The 14,849-nt window shown below is 41.0% G+C and overlaps 10 non-coding genes across 10 annotated transcripts; 2 read left to right on the top strand and 8 right to left on the bottom strand.

Moving 5' to 3' along the window:
- Positions 1-1,211: 1,211 nt before the first annotated feature.
- TRNAT-UGU (transfer RNA threonine (anticodon UGU)) lies at positions 1,212-1,283 on the bottom strand. The gene has a single exon. It is a non-coding gene; the product is annotated as a tRNA-Thr (tRNA).
- A 589-nt stretch (positions 1,284-1,872) lies between these two features.
- On the bottom strand, positions 1,873-1,954 carry TRNAS-GCU (transfer RNA serine (anticodon GCU)). The gene has a single exon. It is a non-coding gene; the product is annotated as a tRNA-Ser (tRNA).
- A 2,331-nt stretch (positions 1,955-4,285) lies between these two features.
- Positions 4,286-4,367, bottom strand: TRNAS-GCU (transfer RNA serine (anticodon GCU)). Its single transcript has one exon. It is a non-coding gene; the product is annotated as a tRNA-Ser (tRNA).
- A 1,681-nt stretch (positions 4,368-6,048) lies between these two features.
- Positions 6,049-6,120, bottom strand: TRNAT-UGU (transfer RNA threonine (anticodon UGU)). Its single transcript has one exon. It is a non-coding gene; the product is annotated as a tRNA-Thr (tRNA).
- A 589-nt stretch (positions 6,121-6,709) lies between these two features.
- On the bottom strand, positions 6,710-6,791 carry TRNAS-GCU (transfer RNA serine (anticodon GCU)). The gene has a single exon. It is a non-coding gene; the product is annotated as a tRNA-Ser (tRNA).
- A 411-nt stretch (positions 6,792-7,202) lies between these two features.
- Positions 7,203-7,297, top strand: TRNAI-UAU (transfer RNA isoleucine (anticodon UAU)). The gene is made up of 2 exons: positions 7,203-7,240; positions 7,262-7,297. It is a non-coding gene; the product is annotated as a tRNA-Ile (tRNA).
- A 2,329-nt stretch (positions 7,298-9,626) lies between these two features.
- Positions 9,627-9,721, top strand: TRNAI-UAU (transfer RNA isoleucine (anticodon UAU)). Its single transcript has 2 exons — positions 9,627-9,664; positions 9,686-9,721. It is a non-coding gene; the product is annotated as a tRNA-Ile (tRNA).
- A 1,174-nt stretch (positions 9,722-10,895) lies between these two features.
- On the bottom strand, positions 10,896-10,967 carry TRNAT-UGU (transfer RNA threonine (anticodon UGU)). The gene has a single exon. It is a non-coding gene; the product is annotated as a tRNA-Thr (tRNA).
- Positions 10,968-11,556: 589 nt separating this feature from the next.
- Positions 11,557-11,638, bottom strand: TRNAS-GCU (transfer RNA serine (anticodon GCU)). Its single transcript has one exon. It is a non-coding gene; the product is annotated as a tRNA-Ser (tRNA).
- A 1,656-nt stretch (positions 11,639-13,294) lies between these two features.
- Positions 13,295-13,366, bottom strand: TRNAT-UGU (transfer RNA threonine (anticodon UGU)). Its single transcript has one exon. It is a non-coding gene; the product is annotated as a tRNA-Thr (tRNA).
- Positions 13,367-14,849: the final 1,483 nt, after the last annotated feature.

Below are 14,849 nucleotides of genomic sequence, written 5' to 3'. Positions count from 1 at the left end.
CATGCTGAGGTTGTGAGTTCGAGCCTCACCTGGAGCAGCCGTGTTGTTTTTCATAAACCATTTCACAAAAAGTAAAGTTTAAACTCAGAGTATGGACGGCCCTTGCTAGAGAGTCTTTACTTCTTATAGGATCTACGTGACCTACTCCTCTGGGTGCCAAATATCACATATCCTCCGCGATGCTCAGTTTAAACATTCCATGATGTGCCATCTTGCATTTCATGCAAACACCACATCAGTGCATTTAAAAATACATTTGTAGAATAATAAATATGATGAAAACAGTGTTCTCACATGATAACCATAAACTGAAGAGCTGCAAAAAATGCTGTATCAGCTACTTACAATAAAAGGTGACTCGAAAAAACTAGCAAAAGAAGAGCATCATCATATTAAAGGTTCTATTCACCATCTTGAGTTGCACCATAGCAGCTTATGGTGCTTTTCTGCTCAGAGTGTGCCTCCAATCCCACATTCATTTTTAATTTCTTTGCAGTTTAAAAAACAACAATTACTGCTCGAAGTTCACTTTTCAAAACCATTCAACCTATTAAATGTATTTCTCTAACCTATGAATGTGGTCCATGTTCACTTTTCCTCATCTTCATCTCGATACTCCTTTCCCAGAAACCAGGTTCACTTCTTCATTCATCCCACCCATCCAAAGTCACCAAATCTTTGAAGCAAGTCTGCCTATTCTCCCTTTCTCTCTATGTACAAGATACCTTGTATCATTTGAATGGACAGCAGGAGAGAAGGATATTTATGGTGAGTGGGGGTGGGGTTTTGAGGAGTAACCTCATTTGCCTAAGAGCCGGGGTATCTGGGAAAAAAAGTATTTTATGGGGGAAGACTTTCACATCTCCTTGGTGAAATTTGTAGGGCCTTATAACATCCTTTCTGTGGATGCAGATTCAGTCGGAACAGAGGTCCTAGTCCTCGCTCTGCCTTTCAAAGGAACTGTAAATATGCATGGCTTATTTGGCTTTGCCCGGCAGGGCTTGCCCGCCAGGGTGAGAATGGCGTTTGTCAGGCGTTCGTCAGGCGATCGGAAGGGGTGAGGCAATAATTTATAATTCAATGATCTTCATGATATTTTCTTGATAATATGAAAGCAGGAAAGGGAAGCTTGGCAATAAGCAATCCTAAAGCAAGGTGTGACTCCAGGGAAGAATGACTTGAAAACAACATACAGAAAGACTCATGTAAAAAGGCCCTGATGAGGCTTGAACTCATGACCCCTGGTTTACAAGACCAGTGCTCTGCCACTGAGCTACAAGGCCAGTCTGTACGCAGGATGTAAATTGCAACATGTATTCTTACTGAGGTATGAATATATCTATGATTTTGAGACTCTGTATGGAAACGTAGTTGCATATGAATGTCCACGTGCGCGCACACATTGAAGACCATGCTTAAGGCACTTTTTTTGGAAGTATGAAAAACTACATTTTCATATGAGAAAATAAGAGTTTTCGCATTCAAGACCATACCGATAGCTCTAGTTAGTATGTCTGCAATCAGTGACATATAGAGAACCCACTTATTAGAAGTGATCTGTCTCTGTGGGGCAGACATATGTTAACAGTCATTCATTTGAGACGGCCTAAACTTTAGGAGTAAGAGCTGCTTTCTTATCAATCTATTTATCCAAACTGGTTAATAAGCCAGGAGTGAGTGAAAGGCAATCCTCTGGAAACTCCATGAAAGATCTAATTTCTATTACGCACAAAATACTTCACTTTATTTGACATATTTGTTAAAATGGAACAGTCAGATGATCCCATCTAGCGGATCCTGGCTCTGTCTTGAAAGAGAGTGTAATTATACTTCAAGAAATGCTGGCCATCAAAAGAGACTCTGATGGCTTTCCGACAAAGGTGGGATTCGAACCCACGCGTGCAGAGCACAATGGATTAGCAGTCCATCGCCTTAACCACTCGGCCACCTCGTCTGCCCTACAGCCCCATCTGAAACCTTGCTTCACAAAAGGTACTGAAGTGTCAATATACTGTACCTAAAAAAGAAAAAAACAGCTGAGGCAAGATCTCACATTCCACGTCTTCCCCCAATCAGGGACCTACATTTCATTTTTGGGAAATTCTTACTATGTGCTAATTACAAATATTCATAAGATTCCCCTAGACTTTGTCAGAACTGTCAAGATATAATTCTATGGGGTTTTGAATTGACAGAGCATATGTTATAGGACAATTATAGAATCTATTCCGTTTGGACTGTATTTTTAATAGTCATGATAACATGCTAGCATGTGAGTCGATCTTGCACAGTGAATGATGGAGCAGTGTCTGTCATCTACTTGGTCAGCTGTAGATGGCTCACCTGGGGAGATGTGAAAAGAGAGAGCTCCAGTGGTGCAATCGGTTAGCGCCCGGTACTTATACAGCAGTACTTGCACTGAGCCATGCCGAGGTTGTGAGTTCAAGCCTCACCTGGAGCAGCCGTGTTGTTTTTCATAAACCATTTCACAAAAAGTAAAGTTTAAACTCAGAGTATGGACGGCCCTTGCTAGAGAGTCTTTACTTCTTATAGGATCTACGTGTCCTACTCCTCTGGGTGCCAAATATCACATATCCTCCGCGATGCTCAGTTTAAACATTCCATGATGTGCCATCTTGCATTTCATGCAAACACCACATCAGTGCATTTAAAAATACATTTGTAGAATAATAAATATGATGAAAACAGTGTTCTCACATGATAACCATAAACTGAAGAGCTGCAAAAAATGCTGTATCAGCTACTTACAATAAAAGGTGACTCGAAAAAACTAGCAAAAGAAGAGCATCATCATATTAAAGGTTCTATTCACCATCTTGAGTTGCACCATAGCAGCTTATGGTGCTTTTCTGCTCAGAGTGTGCCTCCAATCCCACATTCATTTTTAATTTCTTTGCAGTTTAAAAAACAACAATTACTGCTCGAAGTTCACTTTTCAAAACCATTCAACCTATTAAATGTATTTCTCTAACCTATGAATGTGGTCCATGTTCACTTTTCCTCATCTTCATCTCGATACTCCTTTCCCAGAAACCAGGTTCACTTCTTCATTCATCCCACCCATCCAAAGTCACCAAATCTTTGAAGCAAGTCTGCCTATTCTCCCTTTCTCTCTATGTACAAGATACCTTGTATCATTTGAATGGACAGCAGGAGAGAAGGATATTTATGGTGAGTGGGGGTGGGGTTTTGAGGAGTAACCTCATTTGCCTAAGAGCCGGGGTATCTGGGAAAAAAAGTATTTTATGGAGGAAGACTTTCACATCTCCTTGGTGAAATTTGTAGGGCCTTATAACATCCTTTCTGTGGATGCAGATTCAGTCGGAACAGAGGTCCTAGTCCTCGCTCTGCCTTTCAAAGGAACTGTAAATATGCATGGCTTATTTGGCTTTGCCCGGCAGGGCTTGCCCGGCAGGGTGAGAATGGCGTTCGTCAGGCGATCGGAAGGGGTGAGGCAATAATTTATAATTCAATGATCTTCATGATATTTTCTTGATAATATGAAAGCAGGAAAGGGAAGCTTGGCAATAAGCAATCCTAAAGCAAGGTGTGACTCCAGGGAAGAATGACTTGAAAACAACATACAGAAAGACTCATGTAAAAAGGCCCTGATGGGGCTTGAACTCATGACCCCTGGTTTACAAGACCAGTGCTCTGCCACTGAGCTACAAGGCCAGTCGGCACACAGGATGTAAATTGCAACATGTATTCTTACTGAGGTATGAATATATCTATGATTTTGAGACTCTGTATGGAAACGTAGTTGCATATGAATGTCCACGTGCGTGCACACATTGAAGACCATGCTTAAGGCACTTTTTTTGGAAGTATGAAAAACTACATTTTCATATGAGAAAATAAGAGTTTTCGCATTCAAGACCATACCGATAGCTCTAGTTAGTATGTCTGCAATCAGTGACATATAGAGAACCCACTTATTAGAAGTGATCTGTCTCTGTGGGGCAGACATATGTTAACAGTCATTCATTTGAGACGGCCTAAACTTTAGGAGTAAGAGCTGCTTTCTTATCAATCTATTTATCCAAACTGGTTAATAAGCCAGGAGTGAGTGAAAGGCAATCCTCTGGAAACTCCATGAAATATCTAATTTCTATTACGCACAAAATACTTCACTTTATTTGACATATTTGTTAAAATGGAACAGTCAGATGATCCCATCTAGCGGATCCTGGCTCTGTCTTGAAAGAGAGTGTAATTATACTACAAGAAATGCTGGCCATCAAAAGAGCCTCTGATGGCTTTCCGACGAAGGTGGGATTCGAACCCACGCGTGCAGAGCACAATGGATTAGCAGTCCATCGCCTTAACCACTCGGCCACCTCGTCTGCCCTACAGCCCCATCTGAAACCTTGCTTCACAAAAGGTACTGAAGTGTCAATATACTGTACCTAAAAAAGAAAAAAACAGCTGAGGCAAGATCTCACATTCCACGTCTTCCCCCAATCAGGGACCTACATTTCATTTTTGGGAAATTCTTACTATGTGCTAATTACAAATATTCATAAGATTCCCCTAGACTTTGTCAGAACTGTCAAGATATAATTCTATGGGGTTTTGAATTGACAGAGCATATGTTATAGGACAATTATAGAATCTATTCCGTTTGGACTGTATTTTTAATAGTCATGATAACATGCTAGCATGTGAGTCGATCTTGCACAGTGAATGATGGAGCAGTGTCTGTCATCTACTTGGTCAGCTGTAGATGGCTCACCTGGGGAAATGTGAAAAAAGAGAGCTCCAGTGGCGCAATCGATTAGCGCGCGGTACTTATACAGCAGTACTTGCACTGAGCCATGCTGAGGTTGTGAGTTCGAGCCTCACCTGGAGCAGCCGTGTTGTTTTTCATAAACCATTTCACAAAAAGTAAAGTTTAAACTCAGAGTATGGACGGCCCTTGCTAGAGAGTCTTTACTTCTTATAGGATCTACGTGACCTACTCCTCTGGGTGCCAAATATCACATATCCTCCGCGATGCTCAGTTTAAACATTCCATGATGTGCCATCTTGCATTTCATGCAAACACCACATCAGTGCATTTAAAAATACATTTGTAGAATAATAAATATGATGAAAACAGTGTTCTCACATGATAACCATAAACTGAAGAGCTGCAAAAAATGCTGTATCAGCTACTTACAATAAAAGGTGACTCGAAAAAACTAGCAAAAGAAGAGCATCATCATATTAAAGGTTCTATTCACCATCTTGAGTTGCACCATAGCAGCTTATGGTGCTTTTCTGCTCAGAGTGTGCCTCCAATCCCACATTCATTTTTAATTTCTTTGCAGTTTAAAAAACAACAATTACTGCTCGAAGTTCACTTTTCAAAACCATTCAACCTATTAAATGTATTTCTCTAACCTATGAATGTGGTCCATGTTCACTTTTCCTCATCTTCATCTCGATACTCCTTTCCCAGAAACCAGGTTCACTTCTTCATTCATCCCACCCATCCAAAGTCACCAAATCTTTGAAGCAAGTCTGCCTATTCTCCCTTTCTCTCTATGTACAAGATACCTTGTATCATTTGAATGGACAGCAGGAGAGAAGGATATTTATGGTGAGTGGGGGTGGGGTTTTGAGGAGTAACCTCATTTGCCTAAGAGCCGGGGTATCTGGGAAAAAAAGTATTTTATGGGGGAAGACTTTCACATCTCCTTGGTGAAATTTGTAGGGCCTTATAACATCCTTTCTGTGGATGCAGATTCAGTCGGAACAGAGGTCCTAGTCCTCGCTCTGCCTTTCAAAGGAACTGTAAATATGCATGGCTTATTTGGCTTTGCCCGGCAGGGCTTGCCCGCCAGGGTGAGAATGGCGTTTGTCAGGCGTTCGTCAGGCGATCGGAAGGGGTGAGGCAATAATTTATAATTCAATGATCTTCATGATATTTTCTTGATAATATGAAAGCAGGAAAGGGAAGCTTGGCAATAAGCAATCCTAAAGCAAGGTGTGACTCCAGGGAAGAATGACTTGAAAACAACATACAGAAAGACTCATGTAAAAAGGCCCTGATGAGGCTTGAACTCATGACCCCTGGTTTACAAGACCAGTGCTCTGCCACTGAGCTACAAGGCCAGTCTGCACGCAGAATGTAAATTGCAACATGTATTCTTACTGAGGTATGAATATATCTATGATTTTGAGACTCTGTATGGAAACGTAGTTGCATATGAATGTCCACGTGCGCGCACACATTGAAGACCATGCTTAAGGCACTTTTTTTGGAAGTATGAAAAACTACATTTTCATATGAGAAAATAAGAGTTTTCGCATTCAAGACCATACCGATAGCTCTAGTTAGTATGTCTGCAATCAGTGACATATAGAGAACCCACTTATTAGAAGTGATCTGTCTCTGTGGGGCAGACATATGTTAACAGTCATTCATTTGAGACGGCCTAAACTTTAGGAGTAAGAGCTGCTTTCTTATCAATCTATTTATCCAAACTGGTTAATAAGCCAGGAGTGAGTGAAAGGCAATCCTCTGGAAACCCCATGAAAGATCTAATTTCTATTACGCACAAAATACTTCACTTTATTTGACATATTTGTTAAAATGGAACAGTCAGATGATCCCATCTAGCGGATCCTGGCTTTGTCTTGAAAGAGAGTGTAATTATACTTCAAGAAATGCTGGCCATCAAAAGAGACTCTGATGGCTTTCCGACGAAGGTGGGATTCGAACCCACGCGTGCAGAGCACAATGGATTAGCAGTCCATCGCCTTAACCACTCGGCCACCTCGTCTGCCCTACAGCCCCATCTGAAACCTTGCTTCACAAAAGGTACTGAAGTGTCAATATACTGTACCTAAAAAAGAAAAAAACAGCTGAGGCAAGATCTCACATTGCACGTCTTCCCCCATCAGGGACCTACATTTCATTTTTGGGAAATTCTTACTATGTGCTAATTACAAATATTCATAAGATTCCCCTAGACTTTGTCAGAACTGTCAAGATATAATTCTATGGGGTTTTGAATAGACAGAGCATATGTTATAGGACAATTATAGAATCTATTCCGTTTGGACTGTATTTTTAATAGTCATGATAACATGCTAGCATGTGAGTCGATCTTGCACAGTGAATGATGGAGCAGTGTCTGTCATCTACTTGGTCAGCTGTAGATGGCTCACCTGGGGAGATGTGAAAAGAGAGAGCTCCAGTGGCGCAATCGGTTAGCGCGCGGTACTTATACAGCAGTACTTGCACTGAGCCATGCCGAGGTTGTGAGTTCGAGCCTCACCTGGAGCAGCCGTGTTGTTTTTCATAAACCATTTCACAAAAAGTAAAGTTTAAACTCAGAGTATGGACGGCCCTTGCTAGAGAGTCTTTACTTCTTATAGGATCTACGTGTCCTACTCCTCTGGGTGCCAAATATCACATATCCTCCGCGATGCTCAGTGTAAACATTCCATGATGTGCCATCTTGCATTTCATGCAAACACCACATCAGTGCATTTAAAAATACATTTGTAGAATAATAAATATGATGAAAACAGTGTTCTCACATGATAACCATAAACTGAAGAGCTGCAAAAAATGCTGTATCAGCTACTTACAATAAAAGGTGACTCGAAAAAACTAGCAAAAGAAGAGCATCATCATATTAAAGGTTCTATTCACCATCTTGAGTTGCACCATAGCAGCTTATGGTGCTTTTCTGCTCAGAGTGTGCCTCCAATCCCACATTCATTTTTAATTTCTTTGCAGTTTAAAAAACAACAATTACTGCTCGAAGTTCACTTTTCAAAACCATTCAACCTATTAAATGTATTTCTCTAACCTATGAATGTGGTCCATGTTCACTTTTCCTCATCTTCATCTCGATACTCCTTTCCCAGAAACCAGGTTCACTTCTTCATTCAACCCACCCATCCAAAGTCACCAAATCTTTGAAGCAAGTCTGCCTATTCTCCCTTTCTCTCTATGTACAAGATACCTTGTATCATTTGAATGGACAGCAGGAGAGAAGGATATTTATGGTGAGTGGGGGTGGGGTTTTGAGGAGTAACCTCATTTGCCTAAGAGCCGGGGTATCTGGGAAAAAAAGTATTTTATGGGGGAAGACTTTCACATCTCCTTGGTGAAATTTGTAGGGCCTTATAACATCCTTTCTGTGGATGCAGATTCAGTCGGAACAGAGGTCCTAGTCCTTGCTCTGCCTTTCAAAGGAACTGTAAATATGCATGGCTTATTTGGCTTTGCCCGGCAGGGCTTGCCCGGCAGGGTGAGAATGGCGTTTGTCAGGCGTTCGTCAGGCGATCGGAAGGGGTGAGGCAATAATTTATAATTCAATGATCTTCATTATATTTTCTTGATAATATGAAAGCAGGAAAGGGAAGCTTGACAATAAGCAATCCTAAAGCAAGGTGTGACTCCAGGGAAGAATGACTTGAAAACAACATACAGAAAGACTCATGTAAAAAGGCCCTAATGAGGCTTGAACTCATGACCCCTGGTTTACAAGACCAGTGCTCTGCCACTGAGCTACAAGGCCAGTCGGCACACAGGATGTAAATTGCAACATGTATTCTTACTGAGGTATGAATAGATCTATGATTTTGAGACTCTGTATGGAAACGTAGTTGCATATGAATGTCCACGTGCGCGCACACATTGAAGACCATGCTTAAGGCACTTTTTTTGGAAGTATGAAAAACTACATTTTCATATGAGAAAATAAGAGTTTTCGCATTCAAGACCATACCGATAGCTCTAGTTAGTATGTCTGCAATCAGTGACATATAGAGAACCCACTTATTAGAAGTGATCTGTCTCTGTGGGGCAGACATATGTTAACAGTCATTCATTTGAGACGGCCTAAACTTTAGGAGTAAGAGCTGCTTTCTTATCAATCTATTTATCCAAACTGGTTAATAAGCCAGGAGTGAGTGAAAGGCAATCCTCTGGAAACTCCATGAAAGATCTAATTTCTATTACGCACAAAATACTTCACTTTATTTGACATATTTGTTAAAATGGAACAGTCAGATGATCCCATCTAGCGGATCCTGGCTCTGTCTTGAAAGAGAGTGTAATTATACTACAAGAAATGCTGGCCATCAAAAGAGACTCTGATGGCTTTCCGACGAAGGTGGGATTCGAACCCACGCGTGCAGAGCACAATGGATTAGCAGTTCATCGCCTTAACCACTCGGTCACCTCGTCTGCCCTACAGCCCCATCTGAACCCTTGCTTCACAAAAGGTACTGAAGTGTCAATATACTGTACCTAAAAAAGAAAAAAACAGCTGAGGCAAGATCTCACATTCCATGTCTTCCCCCAATCAGGGACCTACATTTCATTTTTGGGAAATTCTTACTATGTGCTAATTACAAATATTCATAAGATTCCCCTAGACTTTGTCAGAACTGTCAAGATATAATTCTATGGGGTTTTGAATTGACAGAGCATATGTTATAGGACAATTATAGAATCTATTCCGTTTGGACTGTATTTTTAATAGTCATGATAACATGCTAGCATGTGAGTCGATCTTGCACAGTGAATGATGGAGCAGTGTCTGTCATCTACTTGGTCAGCTGTAGATGGCTCACCTGGGGAGATGTGAAAAGAGAGAGCTCCAGTGGCGCAATCGGTTAGCGCGCGGTACTTATACAGCAGTACTTGCACTGAGCCATGCCGAAGTTGTGAGTTCGAGCCTCACCTGGAGCAGCCGTGTTGTTTTTCATAAACCATTTCACAAAAAGTAAAGTTTAAACTCAGAGTATGGACGGCCCTTGCTAGAGAGTCTTTACTTCTTATAGGATCTACGTGTCCTACTCCTCTGGGTGCCAAATATCACATATCCTCCGCGATGCTCAGTTTAAACATTCCATGATGTGCCATCTTGCATTTCATGCAAACACCACATCAGTGCATTTAAAAATACATTTGTAGAATAATAAATATGATGAAAACAGTGTTCTCACATGATAACCATAAACTGAAGAGCTGCAAAAAATGCTGTATCAGCTACTTACAATAAAAGGTGACTCGAAAAAACTAGCAAAAGAAGAGCATCATCATATTAAAGGTTCTATTCACCATCTTGAGTTGCACCATAGCAGCTTATGGTGCTTTTCTGCTCAGAGTGTGCCTCCAATCCCACATTCATTTTTAATTTCTTTGCAGTTTAAAAAACAACAATTACTGCTCGAAGTTCACTTTTCAAAACCATTCAACCTATTAAATGTATTTCTCTAACCTATGAATGTGGTCCATGTTCACTTTTCCTCATCTTCATCTCGATACTCCTTTCCCAGAAACCAGGTTCACTTCTTCATTCATCCCACCCATCCAAAGTCACCAAATCTTTGAAGCAAGTCTGCCTATTCTCCCTCTCTCTCTATGTACAAGATACCTTGTATCATTTGAATGGACAGCAGGAGAGAAGGATATTTATGGTGAGTGGGGGTGGGGTTTTGAGGAGTAACCTCATTTGCCTAAGAGCCGGGGTATCTGGGAAAAAAAGTATTTTATGGGGGAAGACTTTCACATCTCCTTGGTGAAATTTGTAGGGCCTTATAACATCCTTTCTGTGGATGCAGATTCAGTCGGAACAGAGGTCCTAGTCCTCGCTCTGCCTTTCAAAGGAACTGTAAATATGCATGGCTTATTTGGCTTTGCCCGGCAGGGCTTGCCCGCCAGGGTGAGAATGGCGTTTGTCAGGCGTTCGTCAGGCGATCGGAAGGGGTGAGGCAATAATTTATAATTCAATGATCTTCATGATATTTTCTTGATAATATGAAAGCAGGAAAGGGAAGCTTGGCAATAAGCAATCCTAAAGCAAGGTGTGACTCCAGGGAAGAATGACTTGAAAACAACATACAGAAAGACTCATGTAAAAAGGCCCTGATGAGGCTTGAACTCATGACCCCTGGTTTACAAGACCAGTGCTCTGCCACTGAGCTACAAGGCCAGTCTGCACGCAGAATGTAAATTGCAACATGTATTCTTACTGAGGTATGAATATATCTATGATTTTGAGACTCTGTATGGAAACGTAGTTGCATATGAATGTCCACGTGCGCGCACACATTGAAGACCATGCTTAAGGCACTTTTTTTGGAAGTATGAAAAACTACATTTTCATATGAGAAAATAAGAGTTTTCGCATTCAAGACCATACCGATAGCTCTAGTTAGTATGTCTGCAATCAGTGACATATAGAGAACCCACTTATTAGAAGTGATCTGTCTCTGTGGGGCAGACATATGTTAACAGTCATTCATTTGAGACGGCCTAAACTTTAGGAGTAAGAGCTGCTTTCTTATCAATCTATTTATCCAAACTGGTTAATAAGCCAGGAGTGAGTGAAAGGCAATCCTCTGGAAACTCCATGAAAGATCTAATTTCTATTACGCACAAAATACTTCACTTTATTTGACATATTTGTTAAAATGGAACAGTCAGATGATCCCATCTAGCGGATCCTGGCTCTGTCTTGAAAGAGAGTGTAATTATACTTCAAGAAATGCTGGCCATCAAAAGAGACTCTGATGGCTTTCCGACAAAGGTGGGATTCGAACCCACGCGTGCAGAGCACAATGGATTAGCAGTCCATCGCCTTAACCACTCGGCCACCTCGTCTGCCCTACAGCCCCATCTGAAACCTTGCTTCACAAAAGGTACTGAAGTGTCAATATACTGTACCTAAAAAAGAAAAAAACAGCTGAGGCAAGATCTCACATTCCACGTCTTCCCCCAATCAGGGACCTACATTTCATTTTTGGGAAATTCTTACTATGTGCTAATTACAAATATTCATAAGATTCCCCTAGACTTTGTCAGAACTGTCAAGATATAATTCTATGGGGTTTTGAATTGACAGAGCATATGTTATAGGACAATTATAGAATCTATTCCGTTTGGACTGTATTTTTAATAGTCATGATAACATGCTAGCATGTGAGTCGATCTTGCACAGTGAATGATGGAGCAGTGTCTGTCATCTACTTGGTCAGCTGTAGATGGCTCACCTGGGGAGATGTGAAAAGAGAGAGCTCCAGTGGTGCAATCGGTTAGCGCCCGGTACTTATACAGCAGTACTTGCACTGAGCCATGCCGAGGTTGTGAGTTCAAGCCTCACCTGGAGCAGCCGTGTTGTTTTTCATAAACCATTTCACAAAAAGTAAAGTTTAAACTCAGAATATGGACGGCCCTTGCTAGAGAGTCTTTACTTCTTATAGGATCTACGTGTCCTACTCCTCTGGGTGCCAAATATCACATATCCTCCGCGATGCTCAGTTTAAACATTCCATGATGTGCCATCTTGCATTTCATGCAAACACCACATCAGTGCATTTAAAAATACATTTGTAGAATAATAAATATGATGAAAACAGTGTTCTCACATGATAACCATAAACTGAAGAGCTGCAAAAAATGCTGTATCAGCTACTTACAATAAAAGGTGACTCGAAAAAACTAGCAAAAGAAGAGCATCATCATATTAAAGGTTCTATTCACCATCTTGAGTTGCACCATAGCAGCTTATGGTGCTTTTCTGCTCAGAGTGTGCCTCCAATCCCACATTCATTTTTAATTTCTTTGCAGTTTAAAAAACAACAATTACTGCTCGAAGTTCACTTTTCAAAACCATTCAACCTATTAAATGTATTTCTCTAACCTATGAATGTGGTCCATGTTCACTTTTCCTCATCTTCATCTCGATACTCCTTTCCCAGAAACCAGGTTCACTTCTTCATTCATCCCACCCATCCAAAGTCACCAAATCTTTGAAGCAAGTCTGCCTATTCTCCCTTTCTCTCTATGTACAAGATACCTTGTATCATTTGAATGGACAGCAGGAGAGAAGGATATTTATGGTGAGTGGGGGTGGGGTTTTGAGGAGTAACCTCATTTGCCTAAGAGCCGGGGTATCTGGGAAAAAAAGTATTTTATGGGGGAAGACTTTCACATCTCCTTGGTGAAATTTGTAGGGCCTTATAACATCCTTTCTGTGGATGCAGATTCAGTCGGAACAGAGGTCCTAGTCCTCGCTCTGCCTTTCAAAGGAACTGTAAATATGCATGGCTTATTTGGCTTTGCCCGGCAGGGTGAGAATGGCGTTCGTCAGGCGATCGGAAGGGGTGAGGCAATAATTTATAATTCAATGATCTTCATGATATTTTCTTGATAATATGAAAGCAGGAAAGGGAAGCTTGGCAATAAGCAATCCTAAAGCAAGGTGTGACTCCAGGGAAGAATGACTTGAAAACAACATACAGAAAGACTCATGTAAAAAGGCCCTGATGAGGCTTGAACTCATGACCCCTGGTTTACAAGACCAGTGCTCTGCCACTGAGCTACAAGGCCAGTCGGCACACAGGATGTAAATTGCAACATGTATTCTTACTGAGGTATGAATATATCTATGATTTTGAGACTCTGTATGGAAACGTAGTTGCATATGAATGTCCACGTGCGCGCACACATTGAAGACCATGCTTAAGGCACTTTTTTTGGAAGTATGAAAAACTACATTTTCATATGAGAAAATAAGAGTTTTCGCATTCAAGACCATACCGATAGCTCTAGTTAGTATGTCTGCAATCAGTGACATATAGAGAACCCACTTATTAGAAGTGATCTGTCTCTGTGGGGCAGACATATGTTAACAGTCATTCATTTGAGACGGCCTAAACTTTAGGAGTAAGAGCTGCTTTCTTATCAATCTATTTATCCAAACTGGTTAATAAGCCAGGAGTGAGTGAAAGGCAATCCTCTGGAAACTCCATGAAATATCTAATTTCTATTACGCACAAAATACTTCACTTTATTTGACATATTTGTTAAAATGGAACAGTCAGATGATCCCATCTAGCGGATCCTGGCTCTGTCTTGAAAGAGAGTGTAATTATACTACAAGAAATGCTGGCCATCAAAAGAGCCTCTGATGGCTTTCCGATGAAGGTGGGATTCGAACCCACGCGTGCAGAGCACAATGGATTAGCAGTCCATCGCCTTAACCACTCGGCCACCTCGTCTGCCCTACAGCCCCATCTGAAACCTTGCTTCACAAAAGGTACTGAAGTGTCAATATACTGTACCTAAAAAAGAAAAAAACAGCTGAGGCAAGATCTCACATTCCACGTCTTCCCCCAATCAGGGACCTACATTTCATTTTTGGGAAATTCTTACTATGTGCTAATTACAAATATTCATAAGATTCCCCTAGACTTTGTCAGAACTGTCAAGATATAATTCTATGGGGTTTTGAATTGACAGAGCATATGTTATAGGACAATTATAGAATCTATTCCGTTTGGACTGTATTTTTAATAGTCATGATAACATGCTAGCATGTGAGTCGATCTTGCACAGTGAATGATGGAGCAGTGTCTGTCATCTACTTGGTCAGCTGTAGATGGCTCACCTGGGGAAATGTGAAAAGAGGGAGCTCCAGTGGCGCAATCGATTAGCGTGCGGTACTTATACAGCAGTACTTGCACTGAGCCATGCTGAGGTTGTGAGTTCGAGCCTCACCTGGAGCAGCCGTGTTGTTTTTCATAAACCATTTCACAAAAAGTAAAGTTTAAACTCAGAGTATGGACGGCCCTTGCTAGAGAGTCTTTACTTCTTATAGGATCTACGTGACCTACTCCTCTGGGTGCCAAATATCACATATCCTCCGCGATGCTCAGTTTAAACATTCCATGATGTGCCATCTTGCATTTCATGCAAACACCACATCAGTGCATTTAAAAATACATTTGTAGAATAATAAATATGATGAAAACAGTGTTCTCACATGATAACCATAAACTGAAGAGCTGCAAAAAATGCTGTATCAGCTACT

The sequence above is a fragment of the Triturus cristatus genome, chromosome 12 (assembly GCF_964204655.1).
Source record: "Triturus cristatus chromosome 12, aTriCri1.1, whole genome shotgun sequence".
Classification (NCBI taxonomy): Eukaryota; Metazoa; Chordata; class Amphibia; order Caudata; family Salamandridae; genus Triturus; species Triturus cristatus.
Note: the sequence above shows the minus strand (reverse complement) of the source record. Positions and strands in the feature narration are given on the sequence as shown.